The sequence below is a fragment of the Triticum dicoccoides genome, chromosome 6B, assembly GCF_002162155.2.
Source record: "Triticum dicoccoides isolate Atlit2015 ecotype Zavitan chromosome 6B, WEW_v2.0, whole genome shotgun sequence".
Taxonomy (NCBI): Eukaryota; Viridiplantae; Streptophyta; class Magnoliopsida; order Poales; family Poaceae; genus Triticum; species Triticum dicoccoides.
This window is the reverse complement of record NC_041391.1, coordinates 62,376,588-62,383,756: the sequence shown is the minus strand read 5'-3', so window position 1 is coordinate 62,383,756 and position 7,169 is coordinate 62,376,588. Positions and strand designations below refer to the sequence as shown.

The 7,169-nt window shown below is 52.2% G+C and overlaps 1 pseudogene; it reads right to left on the bottom strand.

The window, feature by feature from the left end:
• Positions 1 to 497: 497 nt before the first annotated feature.
• LOC119324820 lies at positions 498 to 2,379 on the bottom strand (annotated as a pseudogene).
• Between the last annotated feature and the right edge of the window lie 4,790 nt (positions 2,380 to 7,169).

The following is a 7,169-nucleotide window of genomic DNA, read 5'->3' as shown; positions in this document are numbered from 1 at the left end:
GGTCGCCTCCACCACTCCCCGCTCGAGCACGCCGCCGCCGTCCACAGCGATGCCGTCCATATCGTCGAAGAGCTTATCGTGGTCGTTAGGGAAGTGATCGTCGGCGTTGCCGTCCATATCATCGAAGAGGTAGTCGTCGTCGGGGAAGAAGTTGTCTTTCGGGAAGTGATCATCGACATCTATAGCGGCCGTGATGAAGAGTTCAGTAATCACGGAGAGCGATCTTTAAAAATCTTATCATCCTTCTCACGTGCAGGAGTCAAAGTGACGGGGTTTGAAGGCCTACTGTCCTGACCTACGGTGCACGTCGCAAGCCGGCACAAAAAAGAACCTAGCGATATCTTAGTGCTTGAAACTCGATGACGTGATTCAGATGCTATTCTGGTGAGGAGAAAAAGGAGGCGAATTGGGAACGATGGAAGGTGAAACGAAGAGACGGGAAAGAAAACGAACACGCAGCAGCCGAAGGTGCAGCGTTTCTATGCAACTTCGTGCGACCTTCCCGTGGATGATGAAGCGTGGTCCGAACGTTTTCAGACGATTTGATTTGAGGGCCCCCTTTGTCCTTTGAAGCATACGCGCAGAACCGGACAAAATGCAAACACCGGTCGAGAGGCGGGACAAACTAAACACTCGTGGGCTCGTGGCACAGGAACAAACTACGTACGGAGTCTGACACAGATCTCTACAGCGACAGGATGTGGTTCACCAGCTTGTCGACGCTGAGGCGGGACGACCCACCATCGGCCACGGCCGCGGCCGCCCTGCTCCGGAGCTCCCGGGCACGCGCCCTCATCCCCTCCCCCTCCTCGCCCCGCATCAGCCGCCGGACGGCCGCCTCCACCGCTCCCCGCTCGAGCACGCCGCCGCCGTCCAGCGCGATGCCCGCGCGCCACACGTGCTCCACGTGCCTCGCGTTGCCCATCTGGTCCCCGAAGCAGGGCCGGCAGAGCATCGGCACGCCCCCGCACGCGCCCTCCAGCGCCGAATTCCACCCGCCGTGCGTCCAGAACCCGCCCACGGCCGCGTGCGCCAGCACCTCCTCCTGCGGCGCCCAGCTCACGACCAGGCCACGGCCTTCAGTCGCCGCGGCGAACCCGTCGGGCAGGGCGGCCCCGCGGCCGAGGCCCGGACGGAGCGCCCACAGGAACGGCTGGCCGCTGTTGGCCACGCCCCACGCCGCCTCGGCCAGGTCGGCGCCGCTCATGCTCGCCAGACTGCCGAAGCTGATGTAGAGCACCGACACCGGGGCCTGCGCGTCCAGCCAGTCGAGGCAGGAGCGGTCCTGCTGCAGGAGGCTGCTGGACGACGCCGGGGATAGCTTGTGGAGCGGGCCGACGTCGAAAACGGGCACGCCGGCCAGGTCTCGCCGGATCGTCGCCAGGTCGGCGGCCTCCAGCGCGTCGAAGGTGTTCAGGAGGAACCCCGCCGAGGCCCGCACCGCCTCGACCGCCCGGGACAGCAGCTTGCACATCAGATCGTGTCCGTGACGGCTGCTGCTGTCGGCGCCCATCAGGTCCCGGACGCGGTACGGCGGCAGCTCCCTCACCGGCGCGTCCAGCTGCGACTCCGCGCTCACCGGCAGGTAGCCCTTGTCGCAGAGCATGGGGTTGGCCATGAAGTTGCGGAAGCAGGCGGCGCTGCCGGTGCGCAGCACCAGCGTCGGCACGCCCAGCCGCCGCGCCACGTCCACGAGGGTCAGCAGGTGCGCGTCGGCGACCAGGCACGCGACCTCGTCCCCGGCGCCGGGGGCCTCAAGCAACGCGGACAGACGCTCCCGGAACGGCGCCTCGAGGGAGCCGTTGAGGGCGAGGATGTGCTCGAGGGTCTCCACCACCGTGCCGGGGCCGACCGCCGGCAGGCCTTCGGGGACGGGGACGAAGTCGTAGGCCGGGTGGCGGGACGGGTCGGGCGCGTTAAAGCGGGCGTGGAAGACGGTGACGGCGAAGCCGCGCGCGTGGAGGAGGCCCGCGAGCTGGAACATGGGGTTGATGTGTGGCCCTGGTACGGGAGAGGGAAGAGCAGCACGCGGCGGCGGCGGCTGCACGGGCCGCCAGCGGTGGCCGTGTTTGCTTCTCCCGGCGCCATGGGGTCGGTCGATAGATGGGTGTCGTGGCGTCCTGGGTTCCACTTCCAGGGAGGCAGGGACCAATGGGTGAGTGGCACTGGCGCTTCACACGGCAAGTGAGCAGGCGTTTTGAACGAGAGATTGAGAAGCACAAGTTGGAGATTGATCGTACGTACGATATGGTTGGAGGAGAAGCACAAGTTGGATTCCAAGACAGATGCTCGTTTCGAACGAGCGAGAGATTGAGAATCTGGGAAACAGGACAAATGGAATGGAATCCGGCAAGGGAAACTGCAGTTATTTTAGACTGTTTGCTCAGGCAGACCGGCCCTGATAGGCTGGACCAGAGATCGAAGACAAGTTCCCATTTTCCATCGTTGTACGAGGACAACTCAACTCGAACCGATGGATTCGCTATTTATTCGTTTGGGTCGGACATAAGAATGACATTTTATCCATTCATGTTTTATTAGTCAGTGCGTCCACATGCCGACGCATTTCGTCCGGTCATGTATTCAGTAGCGGATCTAGAATTTGAAGACAGGGTGGTCCTCTTAGAAATTATTATTTTTTGACAAAAGTCTCAGTTTTGCATGAAGAAGCCTGTGGGCATGCACACAAGTTCTCAGGTAAACTCTTCGGCCACATCCGGCATAGCCTTCTTCCGTATCTTCATATAGCATGTCTAAAAAGAAGTAGCAATGTCCACTGTCCTCTTTATTTTTCAACAGTTTTGCAACAATAACTTCCTTCAATCAATCATAATGACATAACTGAACACAAAGGATGCTCAAACATATAAACATTGTCCAAAAACATCACAGTAATAAATCGTTTAAACCAAATAAAATCTTACAGTTTATAAATCAAATGAAATTTAAATTGTCACAAATAGATTGAAAGAAAAAGAGCCGATACATCTATTGATTGCCAAGTTGATGAAGTGCATAAAAATTCGGCTACTGGTTCAAGTACTCGACCTGATGGTAACCGCTCCTGCTGGAAGTTAATATGGTCGTGTTAGGGTTCCACCATCTGTCCGGAATGTTGCCTGGAAATTAGCTACCAATGCGCTACCTACATGGCAGAAGTTCACTAGAGGACTCGAGATGGATAATCTTTCCCCAAGATGCTCTTATGAACCTGAGGATAATTTCCACCCGCTGTGTCGCTGCCCTCAATCGCGTGTTCTATGGGATACGATGTCGGATGCGTGGCATTTGCCAAACTTTTCGTCGATACAGATCACCGGGAGAGAGTGGTTGTTGCATGTTCTCGAGCCACTACCAGCTATATATTGAGCGATCCATGGTGTTGTTTACCTTGTGGTGTGCATGGTATATCTGCAATGAGGTGGCCCATCATAAATAGGCACCACCCATGGAAGCATCTAAAGGTTTTCTTGTTGTCAGCTACTTGGATTCGATCATTGGTTTGAAGCTGGGCTTATCATCAGATACATTAAAAGGAAAACAGATTCTTACATATGATAGGGACCTACTACAGCCACATGTGATAATACCAGTTCATCCACCTGATACATGGTGTCCTCCTTGCTCTGGATGAGTTAAACTTAATAGTGATGGCTCTTTCCTTGATGATGGCTCTGCTGGAGCGGGTATGGTGCTTAGGGACGACATGACAAACATCATTTCCACGGTGTGTAGACAATTGTTCTCAAGGAGAGATACTCTTGAAGCAGAGTTGTGTGCATGCATGGAAGGACTCTCCTTTTCTCTGCGAAGAAGTGATCTTCCGATCTTCATTGAGATGGACTCAATTGTCACAGTGAAGCTTGTTCATGCTAAAGAGGTGGATAGATCAATTTACTCTTTGTTAGTTACAGAAATTAGACATCTTTTGAGTCTCCGTGGATCTTATATTACTCATATTGCTCATTCCCAAAATAGGGTAAGCGACATTTTAGCAAAATTTGCTCATACCAAAGGAAGAACCATGACATGGCTAGGTTCGGGTCCGGAGGGAACTGTCCAGCTAGTTGCTGATGATTGTAAGTTTTTTAGTTGAGTAATATAAGTTCTCACCCACCAAAAAATGAGTCCACATATCCTCAAACAAATCTCTGCATCCCCGCCCCACCCCGCCCCAAAACTGACCCACGACACAGCGCCCATTTGTTTCGCGCACGGGAAGGCAACGAAGTTTAGTTCAAAAGACCGCAGTGGAGTGGAGCAGCCGCGACATGAAGTTCCTTACCTTAGCTGGATCTCGCTGGTGCCACCTAAATGGTAGGTATAGACGGCGGATGTCTGACGTTTGAAGTTGTCGTTTGTGGCCCAATGAGTCATTATGGAGTTCAGTGACGGCGGATCTCACTGGTGCCACTTAAATGGTAGGTATAGACGTTGATCCCATTAGAAGAATGAGTCATTTTGGAGTTCAATGTGAGTGGCCCAATCATGCATTTCATGATGAAATTGGGTGAATTCTGCAAACGTTGTCAGTCAATTCTCGGGCCCCACATTTCCCCCTTGAAATTGAAACCTTTGGTCGAATATTTGGTCATCAAACTCATCCTCTACGATCATATTGTGCATAATCACACCAACAGTCAACACCTCTGAAAGGATCGATATGGTTGACTAGAGGGGGGTGAATAGGCAACTAACATTTTTTAGCTTTTCTTGACCAACTTAATCTTAGCATCAAATTAGGTTGTCTAGATGTGCAACTAGGTGAACAACCTATATGATGCAACAACAACAAACACACAAGCAAGCTAGGGAAACAACACAATATAAGCTTGCACAAGTAAAGGTAAGAAATAACCAATAGCGGAGCCGGTGGAGACGAGTATGTGTTACCGAAGTTCCTTCCCTTTGAAAGGAAGTATGTCTCCGTTGGAGCGGTGTGGAGGCACAATGCTCCCCAAGAAGCCACTAGGGCCATCGTATTCTCCTCACGCCCTCACACAATGCGAGATGCTATGATTCCATTATTGGTGCCCTTGAAGGCGGCGACCGAACCTTTGCAAACAAGGTTGGGGCTATCTCCACAACTTAATTGGAGGCTCCCAACAATACCACGGAGCTTCACTACAATGGAATGTGGCTCTGAGGTGATCTCAACCGTCTAGGGTGCTCAAACACCCAAGAGTAACAAGATCCGCAAGGGATTAGTGGGGGGGGGGGGAATCAAATTTCTCTCGGTGGAAGTGTAGATCCGAGCCTTCTCAACCAATCCCTAAAGAATCAACAAGTTTGATTGGCTAGGGAGAGAGATCGGGCGAAAATGAGCTTTGGAGCAACAATGGAGCTTGGGGGAAAAGAGGTATGTCAACTTGGGGAAGAAGACCTCCTTTTATAGTGGGGGAATCAATCCAACTGTTACCCCCTTTTCAGCCCGCACAGAGCGGTACTATTGCTCAGTGGGGCGGTACTACCGCTGGTGCTAGCGGTACTACCGCGACCCCTAGTGGTACTACCGCGATGACTGAGAGTAGAGGCCTTAGAGGGGGAATGAGAGGGAGAGAGAGGGTTTGGGCGGGACTAGTAGCAGTGGTAGCCGCGGTCCTACCGCTCACGAGCAGTACTACCGCTACTACTGTTGCTACTACTACCGCACAACCTGACACGAGGAGAGCACCCTCGAATTGAGGTGGTAGAAGTGCCAACCAAGGACGGTACTGCTGCCGATGCATCCAAGGGGTACTATCGTTGTAGAACAGCGATACTGCCGCTTGAGGTCCATGGGCGGTACTACCGCTCTGGCGGCGGTACTACCGCTAGCACCTCACAACCTCCACTTCAATGAAATCATAAACTCCAAAGAGAGGAAATGAGCTGGGGTGCAAAGATGAAGTGTACGTGTTGATTCCACCCTAGCCTTTCCAAAGCGGACCCCCTCTTGATAGTACTGTGTCTCCTACGACTCAAGTCCACCAAAACCGAGACGAAAGGGACTACACCGTCTTCACTTAAAACTCTGAGGGGCAACGAATCGTCATGTGCCTAGACATGAGATATCTGAAATGCTCAATGCACACGATTAGTCCACAAAAGCATTGTCATCAATCACCAAAACCACATAGGGAGAAATATGCCCTTAGAATCTCCCCCTTTTTGGTGGATTGATGACAATACAGGATTTGCACATAAGGATATAAAATGAACATAAGCAAACCCAACCTCTATAAAATATAGACAGACTCTCCCTAGATGTGTGCACTCTATAGATATGCTTTGGACTGCATGGCACGCATACTAGGATCAACACCCCCCTATATTTTATAGACGAGGCAAAACTTGCAACAATATAAGTGATAATAAGCAACGAGGCAAGGTAAAGTAAGTGAGCATGAAGTAATGGGCACAAGATAGCATAAACTCACAATATACTAAACATACTAGACAATAAGATAAGCTTGAGGGCATATGTCTCACACCATATGATAGTCTCCTGGCCTCACACAAACACAACCACAAACCAAAGCAACGAAGGTTCAAAGAAACGAAAGCAAAGCGACACAAGACTCGACACAAGACTCGCAAATCCTATACTCTCTCCCCCTTTGGCATCGAGACACCAAAAAGGCAGAGAGGACACCTACGACCCAGGTGATGGTAGAACTCCAAGGCATCACCAGTCATGTTCCTCCTCCTCAGACTCCTCTGCAGCACGGGATGAAGAGCGAACTCCAGTATCCTCCTCAGACTCACTCCAGCGGCAGTGTTGGCTGATCCATGGTTCCTTATTTGTGATCCTCTCCTCAGAGCCACTCGCAACCTCAAGACCAACCTTCCTCATAATAGCCTTGTCGCGACGATGAGTCATCTTGGCATTCACATGAGCCTTGTACTGACCCTTGGCCTGCATGCAGAATAGAGCCTTCATCTTGGCCTTGAGCTTCTTAGCCCATGAGGGCTCCGCTCCATAGGGCACATAGTCCTAATCATGGTCAGCATTAGCCTCTGCCTCACCCTCATCAGCACCTGCCGAAATCCCAGACTTCGGAACCGAAGTGCCCCAGTTCTCCTTCTTCCTTAGACGCTTGATCTCATGAGTGATCAACTCACCAGTCTCCAGCATGACACCAGGATAAGGGTGCTCCCAAGCCTTCTCACTAAGTAACATGATAAAC